The sequence below is a fragment of the Taudactylus pleione genome, unplaced genomic scaffold, assembly GCF_031769625.1.
Source record: "Taudactylus pleione unplaced genomic scaffold, aTauple2 ptg003505l, whole genome shotgun sequence".
Taxonomy (NCBI): Eukaryota; Metazoa; Chordata; class Amphibia; order Anura; family Myobatrachidae; genus Taudactylus; species Taudactylus pleione.
In genome coordinates this window covers 1,182,049-1,203,391 of record NW_028287850.1, presented here as the reverse complement: position 1 = coordinate 1,203,391, position 21,343 = coordinate 1,182,049, and positions in this window count along the sequence as shown.

Here is a 21,343-nt window from a genome sequence, read left to right as displayed (position 1 = left end):
TATAATAAAAAGGAACCTGTAACATCACTGAAGCACTGATAATGCAGACTGTATAATAAACAGGAACCTGTGACATCACTGAGACACTGATAACGCAGCCTGTATAATAAATAGGAACCTGTGACATCACTGAGGCACTGATAATGCAACCTGTATAATAAATAGGAACCTGACATCATTAAGACACTGGTAACACAGCCTTTATAATAAAAAGGAACCTGTGACATTACTGAAGCACTGATAATGCAGACTGTATAATAAACAGGATACTGTGACATCACTGAGGCACTGATAATGCAACCTGTATAATAAATAGGAACCTGACATCATTAAGGCACTGAAAACGCAGCCTGTATAATAAATAGGAACCTGTGACATCACTGAGACACTGATAACGCAGCCTGTTTAATAAAAAGGAACCTGTGACATCACTGAGACACTGATAACACAGCCTGTATAATAAAAAGGAACCTGTGACATCACTGAAGCACTGATAATGCAGCCTGTATAATAAATAGGAACCTGTGACATCACTGAGACACTGATAATGCTGCCTGTATAATAGATAGGAACCTATGACATCACTGAGACACTGATAATGCAGCCTGTATAATAAATAGGAACCTGTGACATCACTGAGACACTGATAATGCAGCCTGTATAATAAATAGGAAACTGTGACATTGAGACACTGATAGCGCAGCCTGTATAATAAATAGGAACCTGTGACATCACTGAGACACTGATAACACAGCCTGTATAATAAAAAGGAACCTGTGACATCACTGAAGCACTGATAATGCAGACTGTATAATAAACAGGAACCTGTGACATCACTGAGACACTGATAACGCAGCCTGTATAATAAATAGGAAGCTGTGACATTGAGACACTGATAGCGCAGCCTGTATAATAAACAGGAACCAGTGACATCACTGAGACACTGATAACGCAGCCTGTATAATAAATAGGAACCTGTGACATCACTGAGACACTGATAATGCAGCCTGTATAATAAATAGGAATCTATGATAGAGACACTGATAATGTAGCCTGTATAATAAACAGGAACCTGTGACATCACTGAGACACTGATAACACAGCCTGTATAATAAATAGGAACCTGTGACATCACTGAGACACTGATAACACAGCCTGTATAATAAACAGGAACCTGTGACATCACTGAGACACTGATAACGCAGCCTGTATAATAAACAGGAACCTGTGACATCACTGAGGCACTGTTAATACAGCCTGTATAATAAAAAGGAACCTGTGACATCACTGAGGCACTGATAACGCAGCCTGTATAATAAATAGGAACCTGTGACATCACTGAGGCACTGATAATGCAACCCATACATGGCGACTATCTGGCTGCCCCTTCCGGGAGGGAGCAGCCAGATCGGTATTACTGGGGGGCGTGGCCATCAAACGGGGGCGGGGGTGGCCAGGTGATAAGTTTTTGCGGGCGGGGGCGGAGCCACGTGAGCACGTCATTTTGGCCCCGCCCCCGCTACACACTGCCGATATTACAGGCAGTGTGAAGCAGGGGGCGGTGCCAAAATGACGCGAATCACGTCACCGCCCCCCTTCGCTGCCGGGGTTATAGAAGTTATTGCGGTGGGACAGGAGGGATCCACGGCAGCCGGGAGACTTGCCTGCCATCCCGGGAGGTCGGGAGCGGCACCCGATTTTCGGGAGGCACCCGACCAAATCGGGAGGGTAGGCAAGTATGATGCATCCTTTATAATAAATAGGAACCTGACATCACTGAGGCACTGATAATGCAGCCTGTATAATAAATAGGAACCTGTGACATCACTGAGGCACTGATAATGCAGCCTGTATAATAAATAGGAACCTGTGACATCACTGACAAACTGATAGCGCAGCCTGTATAATAAATAGGAACCTGTGACATCACTGAGACACTGATAATGCAGCCTGTATAATAAATAGGAACCTATGATAGAGACATTGATAATGCTGCCTGTATAATATACAGGAACCTGTTACATCACTGAGACACTGATAACACAGCCTGTATAATAAATAGGAACCTGTGACATCATTGAGACACTGATAATGCAGCCTGTATAATAAATAGGAACCTATGATAGAGACACTGATAACGCAGCCTGTATAATATACAGGAACCTGTGACATCACTGAGACACTGATAACACAGCCTGTATAATAAAAATGAACCTGTGACATCACTGAAGCACTGATAATGCAGACTGTATAATAAACAGGAACCTGTGACATCACTGAGGCACTGATAATGCAGACTGTATAATAAACAGGAACCTGACATCATTAAGACACTGATAATGCAGCCTGTATAATAAATAGGAACCTGACATCATTAAGACACTGGTAACACAGCCTGTATAATAAAAAGGAACCTGTGACATCACTGAAGCACTGATAATGCAGACTGTATAATAAACAGGAACCTGTGACATCACTGAGGCACTGATAATGCAGACTGTATAATAAACAGGAACCTGACATCATTAAGACACTGATAATGCAGCCTGTATAATAAATAGGAACCTGTGACATCACTGAGGCACTGATAATGCAGCCTGTATAATAAATAGGAACCTGTGACATCACTGACAAACTGATAGCGCAGCCTGTATAATAAATAGGAACATGTGACATCACTGAGACACTGATAATGCAGCCTGTATAATAAATAGGAACCTATGATAGAGACACTGATAATGCTGCCTGTATAATATACAGGAACCTGTTACATCACTGAGACACTGATAACACAGCCTGTATAATAATAATAGGAACCTGTGACATCACTGAGACACTGATAATGCAGCCTGTATAATAAATAGGAACCTATGATAGAGACACTGATAACGCAGCCTGTATAATATACAGGAACCTGTGACATCACTGAGACACTGATAACACAGCCTGTATAATAAAAATGAACCTGTGACATCACTGAAGCACTGATAATGCAGACTGTATAATAAACAGGAACCTGTGACATCACTGAGACACTGATAACGCAGCCTGTATAATAAATAGGAACCTGTGACATTGTCTGACACACAGGTACATGTTCTTGAATATTGTTTTGTCCCCACTAATTTGATGTATTTCTCCTTCTTCTTCCTGCGTTATTTGGCCTTGTGAGAGGAAGCGATGTCGGTGGGTAGACATCGCCCGCACATATACTTTCTGCTAGCAGCTGCCTTAAATATTATCTGACATTTCTTACAGAGATGCTTCCAGCAAATCCTTCCAGTGCTGTGAGAGCCGCTGTGCCTCTGGCTGCTGGTGAATGCGGGTGGTTAATAGCTGAGTGATGGGTTTCCATCAAACTCAGAAGGTTGCTCTTAGCAACAATCAGAAGTGACATCCTGGATGCTGACTTATTCCATTCCCACCATAGTGTACACATGCTGGTGCATTCCTATAAATAGTCAGATGTCATTTATTACTCATCACTAACCATATACGTATGTGTTATATACATGCTGGAGCACCAGGGACAGAATGGCAATGGAGCATAACGCTTTTCTGGTCTTTTAAACATTGTTGAAAAATAAAAAATATAGTTAAAGTCTATATAAATGAACGTGTGGCATGCAGGCCTTCTATGTCACCAAACCCCTACTTGTCTGCCTAGCGTAGTCATAGCTACAAGACCAGATCGTACTTTGCAAACTGGCGATGAACAATCAGTTTATGACAACCTTTTCGGAATTGGTAGTCAGTGTAAAATCTATACAGTAATTCCCCCACCCCCCAGGCGCACAGCGCCCCTTCCCCAGCGCACAAATATTATATATTTTTCCTAAGGGGGCGTGGCCACACTGCCCACGATTATGCCACGCCCCCTCATCAGTAATGGGACCCAGGCCGGCTCTTCATGGCCGGGCATTTTTGTATAACATTGGTAGAACTGTGTCAAACAATACATTACCCATAGAAAGTTCTCCGGGAAGGAGCTCTAGGCCAATGAGAGTATGGACTAAAACCCGGATTCTACAATCTCCGGGAACAATGGAGAATAAGGTGAGCAGGGCTGGTGTTATTAGGCAAACCTAGGCAGTTGCACAGGCGGCCAATGGTTAGAGGTGCTTAAATCACGGAGCAAGTGACACATTATCACTCATACTGTATTTTTAGTGTCCCGCTACATGGAGGACTGACACAAAGGAGAAGCAGCCAGCAACTTCTTGTTACATTGCTGCTACTCCTCCATGTCAGTGTTATACTGGGAGTGTGGGGCTTGGCTAAGATTGCGGAGGGGATTGTCCCCGCCCATGACAGCAATCCCCCCAACTCCTAACAGCAAAAGATGCTTCAATTTGCAGACCTGCAAACTAGGAATGGCCACCAGTGGGTCAACCATTGATGATCACCAATGGTGGTTGACCTTCGATAGCATAAAACTATCAGCTGGCAACCATTGATGGTTTAATCCACTGATGGTCATCCTTGCTTTAATCCTTGTCCAGCAGCGGGCCAATCAGGAGGTGGCCATGGGGCTTCGCGGGGGCATGTTAGCAGGCGAGCAATGTGCACTTTTTACAAATGACAAATAACCTGAGATCATTGCTTAGGTTGGTGTCACATGAGCAGTTTAAGCTGCCTTGGTTTTCCAGCAAGAAAGAATATTGCATTTGAAAGCTCCCAAAGTGGTACAAAGCAGTCAGAAACACTACCTATCCCCGTCATACAAAAAGCACTTGTATTTATCATTCACTCACAACACAATGTGTTATTATATTGTGTCCTACAGTATATCAGACCCTCCAACACGACCCCTTCCATCCGGTACAAAATGCTCTACTCCTGGACTTCCTTCTTAATTAATAATTGCAGACACCTTTGTTGAACTAGTTAATAGATGAGACAGGTGTCCGCAATCATACCAACGACGGCACACAAACCATCTGTGGTGAACCATCTTTTTGCACCCGCTCGATGGTGACCTCTGCTGTGGGCACGCCGGGGCGCAGGCCAATGAAAAATGGGGACGGTGCTTAGTGGGCACCTGGGGGCAGGGCTAAGCTCCATCCTGTCACTAAAAAAAAACCATTGGTTCTCTGCCATCGATGGCAAAAGTAGTTGACATCAGCCAGCAACCATCAATGTTTTCGAAACATAGATTGTCGATGGTCATCCGTAGATTGTAATTGTAAAGAAACCTCCACCTACGGGACTCTAATTCAGATGGTTTATGTACAACTCTAATGGTTGCCGATTGGCGCATGCACAGGATCTTCTGACGCAGATTCTTTGGCCCCGGAAGCATGAATTTCACGACCTTCCCGAGTAACATTACACAATGTCGCAGCAACTGTGCAATAGCGTACAGCTACAGTATAAACTAGGCCCTCTACCAGCTGCTGTTGGGAATTAGGAATTAGCAGAGATTAGGGAACCTCACGCAGTATTTTGCAGCCCTCTGTTATGGAAGTTAATCAGCCTTATTACGCTATACTGCTTCAGCGCCTGCACATCACAGATAGAAGTAACAAAAATTTCGGATTGAGCGATTTCTATTCCATTAAGTGGTAAATCACTTATTGTGGTAATTAAGACTCAGATAATCACGTGCTAACACATTGTGTTTTCAGATGAAAGGCCGCACTGGCAAATAAGTAACTAAAAGAAAAAAAACAATCAAACAATGATGTTAAATTACACTTCAAGAGCAGATATTCGTTATACTAATTGGCTCTTATAAAAATAAATATATTCCGTTTACCATCGCGTGGCGAGTGGCGACCAGTGCTTGGAGGAAGACACACGGATTTCCTGTAACCTCATACTTTGCTGTCACTCTGAAAGTTACGTATTTTTTAAATGGGGTCATTTATATAAAACTATAAATACTTGTCTGATACTTAACTTTGGCGAGTTACATGAGTATAGCTCCCAACATTGCAAAAAGCTAAATTGGTAATAAACCGCACCCCTCATTCCCCCGCATCACACCTAGCACTGCCCAACGGCTGCCCACATTACCCGAAGACAGTGGGAGTCCAGCTCCATCCTTGGGATCAAAAGGTACCGCTTTTATACCTAAATTCCAGGTCTGACCCGGAGGTTGGAACGGGGGCTCTGATTCAGAGCCGGACGCTCTGACAGAGCGCTCGCTCTGAATCAGGGCCGTCCCTGCTCCTTTTTGGAGCGGCCTCCTGGCCGCTCGCATAGCTGTGGGTGACCACCCACAGCTTATGCGAGCGGCCAAAAAGATGGTCGCGATGGTCAAGACCATCGCGACCATCGGGCTTGCGATGAGACCCTGCGGTAGGGTCACGCTACCGCAAGCCCTGGAGTGATTTTGGCTCTATCAGAGCCAAAAGCACTCCCACTGACATCACTAGTGATGTCAGTGGGGCCGGACCCAGACGGTAGGCGTTCCCATGGGAACGCCTCCGTCTGACCAGCCACGCCCCCGGCACGCCCACCAAAGGGGGCGTGCTGTCACTCACCATCGATAGCACGTCCCCTTTGGTGCGAGACCCATAGCGACGGCTTGCCCGTCGCTATGCGGGTCTCGAGCACAAGCACAACGGAGTCAGCTCCCTCGTGCGCATGTGCACTGCCCCAACATCGACCCGCTTGCGAGCGCTCGCGAGCGGGTCTGAAACAGGCCCAGGGTTCCAATCCAGATCAGACCCAAAACTTTCCCCGGAGCTGACCCAGGATATTCCCGAGTCGACGCCGTTCACACCGGAAACAGGGCTGCAGTGACCCAGCTTTTCCAGCATTGAAGTGGACGCTTGGAGATGACATCATTTCCAAGCGCCACTGAAGCCAGCCAATCGGCAGGCATGTGACACGATTCGGGTCATCGTGACCCGTATTGCGCCGTTTACACTGCAGGGTTTCACGGGTCGTTCCCGTGTTAAACCCTGCAATTTACCTGGGTTGGATTGCCCAGCAATCCAACCTTTTCCCCTTTTACTAGAGATGTGCATGTTTTGGTTTTAGATCTGGATCTACCCTGGTTTTGGATCTGGATTGGTTTTGCCAAAACCTCACCTCCGTGTTTTGTTTTCGTGTTTTGGTTTTGGATCTGGATTTTTTTCTTAAAAATTAATAAAAACAGCTAAAATCACATAAAATGGGCCTGTTTTTGTTCCTACAGTATAATTCTCCTCAATAACATTTATTTCCATTAATTTCCAATCAATTTTTACCACCTCACAATATTATTTGCTTCATCTAGTTAAGGCCAAAAGGTTGCATCCAGCTAGCTGGCTGACTAAGATAAGTGACACAGTGGGCGGCACTAACATGTGGCAGTTCAGTTTCTAATTTCCAACACAGATACAGTGTGTTATGCATGCCCCCTTTGGATTGGGTTGGCACTAACATGTGGCAGTTCAGTTTCTAATTTCCAACACAGATACAGTGTGTTATGCATGCCCCCTTTGGATTGGGTTGGATACACCAATAGTGCACTTACTGTGACAGCAGTGTCGGCAGAGCGGGGTTGCTGGCGGTATCCTCAGTACATGGAATGGCAGTGCTGCGGTGCTGGCAGTGTCCTCAGTGAAGGGTACCGGTGATGTCGGCAGTGCGGGGGTGCCAGCAGTGTCTTTAGTGCAGGTTTGCTGTCTGTGTCGGCAGTGCGGGGGTGCCAGCGTTGTCTTAGTGCAGGTTTGCTGGCTGTATCGGCAGTGCAGGGGTGCCAGCAGTGTCTTAGTGCAGGTTTGCTGGCTATGTCGGCGGTGCGGGGGTGCCAGTGGTGTCTTTAGTGCAGGTTTTCTGGCTGTGTCGGCAGTGCGGGGGTGCCAGTGGTGTCTTTAGTGCAGGTTTGCTGGCTGTGTCAGCAGTGCAGGGATGCCAGCGGTGTATTTAGTGCAGGCTTTCTGGCTGTGTCGGCAGTGCGGGGGTGCCAGCGGTGTCTTAATGCAGGTTTGCTGGCTGTGTCGGCAGTGTGGGGATACTAGCGGTGTCTTTAGTGCAGGTTTGCTGGCTGTGTCGGCATTGCAGGGGTGCCAGCGGTGTCCTCATTGCAGGTTTACTGACTGTGTCAGCAGTGCGGGGGTTGCTGGCGGTGTCCTCAGTACATGGAATGGCAGTGCTGGCAGTGTCCTCAGTGAAGGGTACCGGTGAAGTCGGCAGTGCAGGGGTGCCAGCAGTGTCTTTAGTGCAGGTTTGCTGTCTGTGTCGGCAGTGCGGGGGTGCCAGCGGTGTCTTAGTGCAGGTTTGCTGGCTGTGTTGGCAGTGCTGGGGTGCCAACGGTGTCTTTAGTGCAGGTTTTCTGGCTGTGTCGGCAGTGCGGGGGTACCAGGGTGTCTTTGGTACAGGTTTGCTTGCTGTGTCGGCAGTGCGGGGGTGCCAGGGGTGTCTTAGTGCAGGTTTGTTGCCTGTATCGGCAGTGCGGGGGTGCCAGCTGTGTCTTTAGTGCAGGTTTTCTGGCTGTGTCGGCAGTGCGGGGATGCTAGCGGTGTCTTTAGTGCAGGTTTGCTGGCTGTGTCGGCATTGCGGGAGTGCCAGCGGTGTCCTCATTGCAGGTTTGCTGTCTGTGTCGGCAGTGCGGGGGTGCCAGCGGTGTCTTTAGTGCAGGTTTGCTGGCTGTATCGGCAGTGCGGGGGTGCCAGCGGTGTCTTTAGTGCAGGTTTGCTGGCTGTGTCGGCAGTGCGGGGGTGCCAGCGGTGTCTTTAGTGCAGGTTTGCTGGCTGTGTCCGCAGTGCGGGGGTGCCAGCGGTGTCTTTAGTGCTGGTTTTCTGGCTGTGTCGGCAGTGCGGGGGTGCCAGGGGTGTCTTTACTGCAGGTTTGCTGGCTGTGTCGGCAGTGCAGTGGTGCCAGCGGTGTCATAGTGCAGGTTTGTTGCCTGTGTCGGCAGTGCGGGGGTGCCAGCGGTGTCTTTAGTGCAGGTTTGCTGTCTGTGTCGGCAGTGCGGGTGTGCCAGCGTTGTCTTAGTGCAGGTTTGCTGGCTGTGTCGGAAGTGCGGGGGTGCCAGCGGTGTCTTAGTGCAGATTTCTGGCTGTGTCGGCAGTGCGGGGGTGCCAGGGGTGTCTTTACTGCAGATTTACTGACTGTGTCAGCAGTGTGGGGGTTGCTGGCGGTGTCCTCAGTACATGGAATGGCAGTGCTGGCAGTGTTCTCAGTGAAGGGTAGCGGCAGTGTCGCCAGAGTGGGGGTGCCAGCGGTGTCCTCACTGCAGGTTTGCTGTGTCGGCAGAGCAGGGGTGTTCTCAATGCAGGGTGCCGGCGGTGTTGGCAGAGCGGGGGTGCCAGCGGTGTCCTCAGTGCAGGTTGCTGACTGTGTCGGCAGTGCAGGGGTGCTGGTGGTGTCCTCAGTGTGGGAGTCGCTAACAGTGTCCTCAGTACATTGGGCAGCAGTGCAGGAGTGTCGGCAGTGGTGGTGTCGGCAGCGGGGGATGCTGCCAGTGGGGGTGCCGGCGGTGTCAGCAGCGGGGGATGCCGACATCTTCTTTTCACCTTTTGTGCTGTTTTCAATGGGCTTAACGTTGATTGGCTGAGAGCCGTGAGAGACCAATCAGCGTTAAGCCCGCTCAAAACAAAACCTTGCGACTCAACAGAGGGGTCACGAGGTTTAGCCTCCAGTCAGGGATCCGAGGCAGGCAGGGATATCCGAGCTGCGCTCGGATCGCCCCGGATCCCCGAATTCGGGTGGGTTCGGATCTCTGAGATCCGAACCCGCTCATCTCTACCTTTTACACCAAGGAGCTACCCGGGTTAACCCTACAATAACCCGGGTTGTAGATCTGGTTAAAAGGGGTATTATATAAAATAGTATTTTAGACCCTTAATTCGCTGGGTCGTTATCTATTGTTACCACCCCTTTTCTCTACTGCCCCCGTTCTCTCTCTCTCTATCTTCTCACCATTCTCTCTCCCCCATTCACTTTCTATCTCTCCCTTTCCTCCTGGTCACTTCCCTCGCATTCTCCATCTCTCCCCTCCATTCACTTTCTCCCTCTCTCTTCCCTCCTCTCTTTCTCTCACTCCCCCTCCCTCCCCTCCGTTAGCTTTCTCTCTTTCCCCGTTCTGTATTTATATCTTCCTCCCCATTCTCTCTCCTTCCTCGCTCTCGCTCTCTCTCTCTCTCCTCCCCATTCTCTCTCCTTCCTCGCTCACTCTCTCTCTCTATCTCCTCCCCATTCTCTCTCCTTCCTCGCTCTCGCTCTCTCTCTCTCCTCCCCATTCTCTCTCCTTCCTCGCTCACTCTCTCTCTCTATCTCCTCCCCATTCTCTCTCCTTCCTCGCTCTCTCTCTCTCTCTCTCTATCTCCTCCCCATTCTCTCTCCTTCCTCGCTCTCTCTCTCTCTCTCTCTATCTCCTCCCCATTCTCTCTCCTTCCTCGCTCTCGCTCTCTCTATCTCCTCCCCATTCTCTCTCCTTCCTCGCTCTCTCTCTCTCTCTCCTCCCCATTCTCTCTCCTTCCTCGCTCACTCTCTCTCTCTATCTCCTCCCCATTATCTCTCCTTCCTCGCTCTCGCTCTCTCTCTATCTCCTCCCCATTCTCTCTCCTTCCTCTCTCTCTCTCCTCCCCATTCTCTCTCCTTCCTCGCTCTCTCTATCTCCTCCCCATTCTCTCTCCTTCCTCGGTCTCGCTCTCTCTCTATCTCCTCCCCATTCTCTCTCCTTCCTCTCTCTCTCTCTCTCTCTCTCTATCTCCTCCCCATTCTCTCTCCTTCCTCGCTCTCTCTCTCTCTCTCTCTATCTCCTCCCCATTCTCTCTCCTTCCTCGCTCTCGCTCTATCTCCTCCCCATTCTCTCTCCTTCCTCGCTCTCTCTCTCTCTCTATCTCCTCCCCATTCTCTCTCCTTCCTCGCTCTCTCTCTCTCTCCTCCCCATTCTCTCTCCTTCCTCGCTCTCTCTCTCTCTATCTCCTCCCCATTCTCTTTCCTTCCTCACTCGCCCTCTCTCTCTCTCTATCTCCTCCCCATTCTCTCTCCTTCCTCGCTCTCTCTCTCTATCTCCTACCCATTCTCTCTCCTTCCTCACTCTCGCTCTCTCTCCTCCCCATTCTCTCTCCTTCCTCGCTCGCCCTCTCTCTCTCTCTATCTCCTACCCATTCTCTCTCCTTCCTCGCTCTCTCTCTCTCTATCTCCTCCCCATTCTCTCTCCTTCCTCGCTCTCTCTCTCTCTCTGTCTCTCTCTCTCTCTCTCTCCTCCCCATTCTCTCTCCTTCCTCACTCTCGCTCTCTCTATCTCCTCCCCATTCTCTCTCCTTCCTCTCTCTCTCTTTCTATCTCCTCCCCATTCTCTCTCCTTCCTCGCTCTCGCTCTCTCTCTATCTCCTCCCCATTCTCTCTCCTTCCTCTCTCTCTCTCTCTCTATCTCCTCCCCATTCTCTCTCCTTCCTCGCTCTCTCTCTCTCTCTATCTCCTCCCCATTCTCTCTCCTTCCTCGCTCTCGCTCTATCTCCTCCCCATTCTCTCTCCTTCCTCGCTCTCTCTCTCTCTCTATCTCCTCCCCATTCTCTCTCCTTCCTCGCTCTCTCTCTCTCTCCTCCCCATTCTCTCTCCTTCCTCGCTCTCTCTCTCTCTATCTCCTCCCCATTCTCTCTCCTTCCTCACTCGCCCTCTCTCTCTCTCTATCTCCTCCCCATTCTCTCTCCTTCCTCGCTCTCTCTCTCTATCTCCTACCCATTCTCTCTCCTTCCTCACTCTCGCTCTCTCTCCTCCCCATTCTCTCTCCTTCCTCGCTCGCCCTCTCTCTCTCTCTATCTCCTACCCATTCTCTCTCCTTCCTCGCTCTCTCTCTCTCTATCTCCTCCCCATTCTCTCTCCTTCCTCGCTCTCTCTCTCTCTCTCTCTCTGTCTCTCTCTCTCCTTCCTCTCTCTCTCTCCTCCCCATTCTCTCTCCTTCCTCACTCTCGCTTTCTTTATCTCCTCCCCATTCTCTCTCCTTCCTCTCTCTCTCTTTCTATCTCCTCCCCATTCTCTCTCCTTCCTCACTCTCGCTCTCTCTATCTCCTCCCCATTCTCTCTCCTTCCTCTCTCTCCCTCTCTCTCTATCTCCTCCCCATTCTCTCTCCTTCCTCGCTCTCTCTCTCTCCTCCCCATTCTCTCTCCTTCCTCGCTCTCTCTCTCTCTGTCTCTCTCTCTCTCTCCTCCCCATTCTCTCTCCTTCCTCTCTCTCTCTCTCTATCTCCTCCCCATTCTCTCTCCTTCCTCACTCTCGCTCTCTCTATCTCCTCCCCATTCTCTCTCCTTCCTCACTCTCTCTCTCTATCTCCTCCCCATTCTCTCTCCTTCCTCGCTCTCTCTCTCTATCTCCTCCCCATTCACTCTCCTTCCTCGCTCTCGCTCTCTCTCTATCTCCTCCCCATTCTCTCTCCTTCCTCGCTCTCTCTCTCTCCAACTCCTCCCCATTCTCTCTCCTTCCTCACTTTCTCTCTCTATCTCCTCCCCATTCTCTCTCCTTCCTCACTCTCGCTCTCTCTCTATCTCCTCCCCATTTTCTCTCCTTCCTCGCTCTCGCTCTCTCTATCTCCTCCCCATTCTCTCTCCTTCCTCGCTCTCTCTCTATCTCCTCCCCATTCTCTCTCCTTCCTCACTCTCTCTCTATCTCCTCCCCATTCTCTCTCCTTCCTCGCTCTCTCTCTCTCTATCTCCTCCCTATTCTCTCTCCTTCCTCGCTCTCTCTATCTCCTCCCCATTCTCTCTCCTTCCTCGCTCTCTCTCCTCCCCATTCTCTCTCCTTCCTCGCTCTCTCTCTCTATCTCCTCCCCATTCTCTCTCCTTCCTCGCTCTCGCTCTCTCTCTATCTCCTCCCCATTCTCTCTCCTTCCTCACTCTCTCTCTCTCTATCTCCTCCCCACTCTCTCTCCTTCCTCGCTCTCGCTATCTCCTCCCCATTCTCTCTCCTTCCTCGCTCTCTCTCTCTCCTTCCTCGCTTGCCCTCTCTCTCTCTCTATCTCCTCCCATTCTCTCTCCTTCCTTGCTCTCGCTCTCTCTCTATCTCCTCCCCATTCTCTCTCCTTCCTCGCTCTCGCTCTCTCTCTCTCCTCCCCATTCTCTCTCCTTCCTCACTCTCTCTCTCTCTGGGAGCCATTTATCAATGATCACATTCGGCAATGTGATCTGAGGGGCTGATTCAGGATTGCACGTATGATTGTCATGAATATGCGCGTGAGGCACAGAAGGGGCTGCACACTCGCACAACGGGTCCTGCATGATCGCACGCAGCCCCTTCTGTGCCTCTGCCTGATTGAATGGCAGAAACATTTCAGGGGCAATCCACGTTCCCAGAAACATGGGAGTGTCCGCCCCGTTTTCTGGGAGATGTAAGGCCAGGGGCTGTGTCCACGGACGCAGTTTCCTGGCCTCGCAAGCCAGCCTGGGTAAGTTGAGGCTTACTCAGCTGGCCGGCGGCCTCCATCGCGACCGATGGTGATCCCAGCCTAAACCTAACCTTCCCCCCCCCGCAGCGTAACCCTAACCCTCCCAAGTGCCTAACCCTAACCGCAATGCTTACCGTCAGGATGCCAGCGGGCGGGATGCCTACGCGGGATCTGACTGGTGTTGAGAATCCGGCGCCAATCTGAGCATCAGCATCCTGACAGCCGGGATATAACCTACATCCCATCGGGAGGTATGTCGTTTCAGTGTATACGGACGCTGAAGCAGTGGCGTATCTATAATGGCTGCAGTGTGTGCGGGGCACACGGGTCCAGGGGGGCCCGCACCGCACACCCTGCACCCATATTATTTTAAACTCATCTGTCCATGGTCCCGCGTCGGGTGTCAGCGCTACTCAGAACACCACAAAATGGTCGCTGCGGACATTTTTCCGGTGTTCTGCACATGCGCAGTAGACTCCGGGCACACTCTAGTGCCCAGAGTCTACTGCGCATGCACAGAATGCCGGAGTCTACTAAGGTTCCGGTGGCTGGCCAGCCGCGTCAGTCGGCTGCCGGCCACTGGGGAGAAAGGAGAGGGCCCCGCACGGGGAGTGCAAAAGGGCCCCCTCCTCTCTTAAGACGCCCCTGTGCTGAAGGTGGGAGTCTCAGGACCTCATTCAGACCCGGTCGCAAGCGCTGAGCGCTCGCAACCGGGTTGATGTTAAGGCCCTGCGCACGTGCAGCGGCCGCACTGAGCGTGCGCAAGCCCAGGAGCGAGAGAGAAACTCTCTCGCTCCGGAGCTCACTACAAAAGGGGAACGCCTGCCATTTTGTGGGCGGCCGCACTGATATCAGCAGTGACGTTAGTGGGGAGTTTCCTGCTCGATCAGAGCAGGAAGCTCCATGGGGCTTGCGGTTGCCGAGACCCAACCTTAGGGTCTCATCGCAAGCCCCGATGGTGGCGATGGTCTTGACCATCGCGACCATCACCCTGGGAGGTCGCTAAGCTGTGGGTGGTAACCCACAACTTAGCTAGCGACCAGGCGGCCGCACTTAAAAAATCAAGCGGCCGCCCTCATTTAGAGAGAGCAATCGCTTCTTATGACCACCTCTGAATGAGGGCCTCAGTCCTTCCAGATTCGGGCGCATGGCTTTACACCAGGGTAGCTCCATTTGCATAAAAGTCACAGGTGTGCGACCGGCTGCATCCGACTTGGGTATCACAACAAACATATTTCCTGCGCTATATAAATATCTGGAATTCCTGTAAGAACTTCATTTTACTGTTTGTGTGAACGCACATTGTCTATGTAATCTGTAGTGATTAAGTGATCGCACATTGTCTATGTGATCTGTAGTGATTGAGTGATCGCACATTGTCTATGTAATCTGTAGTGATTGAGAGCACCTATCATACAATGCAACTTTTATAAATCACTCCCTAAGCATATATGACTTGTAAGCAATTCCCTTTGTCAAGCTAAACATCCACAGGTAATTGGTGTAATCAATTTAAGAGAATATAATCCCCATTTAGTGGGGTTGGCAACAGAAAATACTGAATTTGTTTATTTCAATTTGAAAATAAAAGTACGCTGGTACAGTAGGTTCTATTCTTATATAATTGACTATCAATAAACATCAGGCAAGGAAAATATCATAGCTATAAGAATTTATGTCCCTTTTATAGTTCTGTAAATGTTCAGTAAAACAGATTAAAGTGGACCGTTCCCTAGGGCAGAGTTTCCCAAACTCCGCCACTACAGTCCACGTTTTAATGATAGCCATGCTTGAGCAAAGGTGACTCATACCCCTTTTACACCAGAGCTAAAACCCGGGTTATTGCAGGGTTAACCCGGGTAGCTCCTTGGTGTAAAAGGGTACAGGGTTGGATTCCCTGGTCGAGTGACCCGGCAATCCACCCAGGTAAATTGCAGGGTTTAACACGGGAATGACCCGTGAAACCCTGCAGTGTGAACGGCGCGCTCCGGGACCCCTGCCCTAGGGAATCGGGTTGTGGCTGACATTGCTGGTCCTGCAGAGGGAAGCATTAGCTGTCAATAGAACAGTGACATCTAGTGGCTACATTACAATAAAAAAGTAAAATGTGATTATATACTGTTCTCTGCTGGTCATTCCTGCCTAGTTTTTTCTTACCGTACTTCCTCCTCCTATGAGCCTTTAATTACTCACTGTTCCCATCCCATCTCCCTTTTTGTGTTTTTATTATATTATTATTTATTCTGGTAAAATGTATTATTGTTAAATTGCTTCCTGTCTTGTTACTTATACCCCTTTTACACCAGAGCAAAAACCTGTGTTTTTGCTGGGTCTACCTGGGTCGCAGCTCAGTGTAAAAGGGTCCCTGAAAAATAACCCGGATAGCTACCAGGGATGAGCCCAGGATGGACCCGGGTAATAGTGCAGTGTAAACGGCGCAACCCGGGTTATCCGACCTGGGTCATGCCTAAAATGAGCTGATTGGTGGTTGTGGAGCAGTCACCTCCCACTTTTTATGACCTCACAAGTTCAGCTGGGCAGACCCAGGTTCAGTGTGAACGGGGCTGACCTAAGAATAACCCAGACCGATGAGGCCGTGTAAACTGTGTCTGACCTGGGTTGGAACCATGTCTGAAACCCCAGGTCGGACCCGGGTTTTTGTTGGAAAAGAGGTATAATACCTCTTTTCCACCAAAAACCCAGGTCCGACCTGGGTTTTTGGACATGGTTCCAACCCTGGTCAGACCCATTTACACTGCACCTTTGATCTGGGTTACTCCCAGGTCAGCCCTGTTCACACTGAACTCAGGTCTGCCCTGCTAAACCTGTGAGGTCATAAAAAGTGGGAGGTGACTGCTCCACAACCATCAATCCGCTCATTTTAGGCATGATCCAGATCAGATAACCTGGGTTGCACCGTTTACACTGCACCATTACCTGGGTCCATCCTGGGTCCAACCCTGGTAGCTACCTGGGTTGGATTGCAGGGTCACTTGACCCAGGTTATTTTTCAGGGACCCTTTTACACTGAGCTGCAACCCGGGTAGACCCAGCAAAAACCCAGGTTTTTGTTCTGGTGTAAAAGGGGTATTAGTAAAATATGTAATCTACATTTGTGCGTAGTTATCTACTACTAATTTTGCCCCGTAATTTCTCTTGGGGACGTGTGTGTGTGTTAAAATGTATGATGTTGGGGCGATAGGCACCCCAATGGCGCATTGTATGTATCGCTCCCAAATTGCTTTTAATTGAATTGACCCCTCAGAGGGTCCATAATAATCTACAGTAGGGGCACATTATTCATCATGATATTGAAATTTTACTAGTGAACACAAGTGATGACATCAGAACTTCTCATTTCTAGATATTATTTACAGGTGTTTATACATATATACTGTATTAGTATCACTTATGTGCAGTAACAATAGATAAAAAATGAAATCACTTATGTGGTTTGTACCTTAGCGTCAAAAAACTAAAAAAGAAAACAACTAAATTTACTATAAGGAATTGGAATTTAGAAATCCACTCCAGTTTCCCTGTTCTGTAGGATATCGGGACTTATAGGGATCAGTCCTTGGTGACTTCCATACAACATGCTGAGTGACCACCAGTATTACTGCCTGAGTGTCTGTGATCTGAGTGACCACCAGTATTACTGCCTGAGTGTCTGTGATCTGAGTGACCACCAGTATTACTGCCTGTGTCTGTGATCTGAGTGACCACCAGTATTACTGCCTGTGTGTCTGTGATCTGAGTGACCACCAGTACTACTGACTGTGATCTGAGTGACCACCAGTATTACTGACTGTGTGTCTGTGATCTGAGTGACCACCAGTACTACTGCATGAGTGTCTGTGATCTGAGTGACCACCAGTATTACTGCCTGTGTCTGTGATCTGAGTGACCACCAGTATTACTGCCTAACTGTGATCTGAGTGACCACCAGTACTACTGCCTGTGGGTCTGTGATCTGAGTGACCACCAGTACTACTGCCTGAGTGTCTGTGATCTGAGTGACCACCAATACTACTGCCTGAGTGTCTGTGATCTGAGTGACCACCAGTACTACTGCCTGAGTGTCTGTGATCTGAGTGACCACCAGTATTACTGCCTGTGATCTGAGTGACCACCAGTATTACTGCCCGTGTGTCTGTGGCCCTGATTCAGAGCCGGACGCTATTTGCGGTCGTTCCTTCACAAAAAAGGGGTGGCTATTCAAATGAACCGTTCGCTCTTTGCGGTCTGTTCACGCCTTTATGTCTGAACGAGCTAACAAAACTTGCGGTCGTAATTTTGAAAAAACGCCCCCTGGCCGCTCGCATCATACGTCATGTCCGCTATTTATTAGATTAATCGAGTACATCGAACAGCGTATGAATTGCTCGCTATTCTTGTGGTTGGTTTTTCCTACCGCTATCTTGCGAGCAGTTCTGACTATAAAACAACCAAGTGACGTGGTCGATGACGCTGCTGTTTTAATTATGCACACCCTTAAAACGCCCGTTTTGACCTTTAAGCACGCCTGCGTTCTGAATTCCACTCCCCGTTTTCAAGCACCTTCCCCTGTTACCACCCACATACGCCTCCTCCTGTCACTCAAAATAGTAGGCATTCGCTATTTAGCGAACAAACGATTTTCGGCCGCACTGACTGGTTCGCGCATGCGTATTACAATCCGTACGCATGCGCAGATGAGCGAACATCGCTCATAACGAACGAGCGGCCGCTTACGAGCAGCTCTGAATGAGGGCCTGTGATCTGAGTGACCACCAGTACTACTGCCTAAGTGACCACCAGTATTACTGCCTGCCCGCTCCCTGGGGCTTGCGGTTCCCGAGACCCAACCTTAGGGTCTCATCGCAAGCCCCGATGGTGGCGATGGTCTTGACCATCGCGACCATCACCCTGGGCGGTCGCTAAGCTGTGGGTGGTAACCCACAACTTAGCTAGCGACCAGGAGGCCGCACTTAAAAAATCAAGCGGCCGCCCTCATTTAGAGAGAGCAATCGCTTCTTATGACCGCCTCTGAATGAGGGCCTCAGTCCTTCCAGATTCGGGCGCATGGCTTTACACCAGGGTAGCTCCATTTGCATAAAAGTCACAGGCGTGCGACCGGCTGCATCCGACTTGGGTATCACAACAAACACATTTCCTGCGCTATATAAATATCTGGAATTCCTGTAAGAACTTCATTTTACTGTTTGTGTGATCGCACATTGTCTATGTAATCTGTAGTGATTAAGTGATCGCACATTGTCTATGTGATCTGTAGTGATTGAGTGATTGCACATTGTCTATGTGATCTGTAGTGATTGAGTGATTGCACATTGTCTATGTGATCTGTAGTGATTGCACATTGTCTATGTAATCTGTAGTGATTGAGTGATCGCACATTGTCTATGTGATCTGTAGTGATTGAGTGATCGCACATTGTCTATGTAATCTGTAGTGATTGAGAGCACCTATCATACAATGCAACTTTTATAAATCATTCCCTAAGCATATATGACTTGTAAGCAATTCCCTTTGTCAAGCTAAACATCCACAGGTAATTGGTGTAATCAATTTAAGAGAATATAATCCCCATTTAGTGGGGTTGGCAATAGAAAATACTGAATTTGTTTATTTCAAATTGAAAATAAAAGTACGCTGGTACAGTAGGTTCTATTCTTATATAATTGACTATCAATAAACATCAGACAAGGAAAATATCATAGCTATAAGAATTTATGTCCCCTTTATAGTTCTGTAAATGTTCAGTAAAACAGATTAAAGTGGACCGTTCCCTAGGGCAGAGTTTCCCAAACTCCGCCACTACAGTCCACGTTTTAATGATAGCCATGCTTGAGCAAAGGTGACTCATACCCCTTTTACACCAGAGCTAAAACCTGGGTTATTGCAGGGTTAACCCGGGTAGCCCCTTGGTGTAAAAGGGTACAGGGTTGGATTCCCGGGTCGAGTGACCCGGCAATCCAACCCAGGTAAATTGCAGGGTTTAACACGGGAATAACCCGTGAAACCCTGCAGTGTGAACGGCGCGTCTGGGTCACGATGACCTGGAGCGCGCCACATGCCGGACGATTGGTCCGCCTTTAGTGGTGCTTGGCGATAACGTCATCTGCAAGCGTCAACTTCAACGCCAGAAAAGCAGGGTCACTGCAGACTTGGCGCCAACTCAGGAATTTACTGGGTCGGCGCCAGGAAAATTCCGGGTCTGAACCGGGTTGGAACTCTGTTCCAGCTCCGGGTCAGACCCGGAATTTAGGTGTAAAAGCGATATTAATTAGTACCTTGGTAAATTTGATTTAACCATCTGGACGCAAGCATGGATACAGAGGCATATTAAGAGAGGTGAGGGCCCGTGTTCACTCCCCGTCTGGGGCCCCCTCCTCTCTCTCCGGCGGTGCCGCGCACTGACAGCCTCAGTACTAGTAGACTAGTGCCCGGAGTCTATTGCGCATGCACAAGTCACTCGGCGAGTTCACTACTGCGCATACGCAGAATTTCGGGAAAATGGCCACGGCGGCCATTTTCCAAAGGTTTTGAGTAGCGCCTCTCCAGCCGATGTGGGACTTCGGAGAGGTAAGTATGAAAAAGTATGGGTGCACCGCACACCCTGAACTCAGTATCGCCCCTGCATGGATATCCCTAAAACCTGGACGGTAATGGCGAAGTTTGGGAACCCCTGCCCTAGGGAATTGGGTTGTGGCTGACATTGCTGGTCCTGCAGAGGGAAGCATTAGCTGTCAATAGAACAGTGACATCTAGTGGCTACATTACAATAAAAAAGTAAAATGTGATTATATACTGTTCTCTGCTGGTCATTCCTGCCTAGTTTTTTCTTACCGTACTTCCTCCTCCTATGAGCCTTTAATTACTCACTGTTCCCATCCCATCTCCCTTTTTGTGTTTTTATTATATTATTATTTATTCTGGTAAAATGTATTATTGTTAAATTGCTTCCTGTCTTGTTACTTATACCCCTTTTACACCAGAGCAAAAACCTGTGTTTTTGCTGGGTCTACCTGGGTCGCAGCTCAGTGTAAAAGGGTCCCTGAAAAATAACCCGGATAGCTACCAGGGATGAGCCCAGGATGGACCCGGGTAATAGTGCAGTGTAAACGGCGCAACCCGGGTTATCCGACCTGGGTCATGCCTAAAATGAGCTGATTGGTGGTTGTGGAGCAGTCACCTCCCACTTTTTATGACCTCACAAGTTCAGCTGGGCAGACCCAGGTTCAGTGTGAACGGGGCTGACCTAAGAATAACCCAGACCGATGAGGCCGTGTAAACTGTGTCTGACCTGGGTTGGAACCATGTCTGAAACCCCAGGTCGGACCCGGGTTTTTGTTGGAAAAGAGGTATAATACCTCTTTTCCACCAAAAACCCAGGTCCGACCTGGGTTTTTGGACATGGTTCCAACCCTGGTCAGACCCATTTACACTGCACCTTTGATCTGGGTTACTCCCAGGTCAGCCCTGTTCACACTGAACTCAGGTCTGCCCTGCTAAACCTGTGAGGTCATAAAAAGTGGGAGGTGACTGCTCCACAACCACCAATCCGCTCATTTTAGGCATGATCCAGATCAGATAACCTGGGTTGCACCGTTTACACTGCACCATTACCTGGGTCCATCCTGGGTCCAACCCTGGTAGCTACCTGGGTTGGATTGCAGGGTCACTTGACCCAGGTTATTTTTCAGGGACCCTTTTACACTGAGCTGCAACCCAGGTAGACCCAGCAAAAACCCAGGTTTTTGTTCTGGTGTAAAAGGGGTATTAGTAAAATATGTAATCTACATTTGTGCGTAGTTATCTACTACTAATTTTGCCCCGTAATTTCTCTTGGGGACGTGTGTGTGTGTTAAAATGTATGATGTTGGGGCGATAGGCACCCCAATGGCGCATTGTATGTATCGCTCCCAAATTGCTTTTAATTGAATTGACCCCTCAGAGGGTCCATAATAATCTACAGTAGGGGCACATTATTCATCATGATATTGAAATTTTACTAG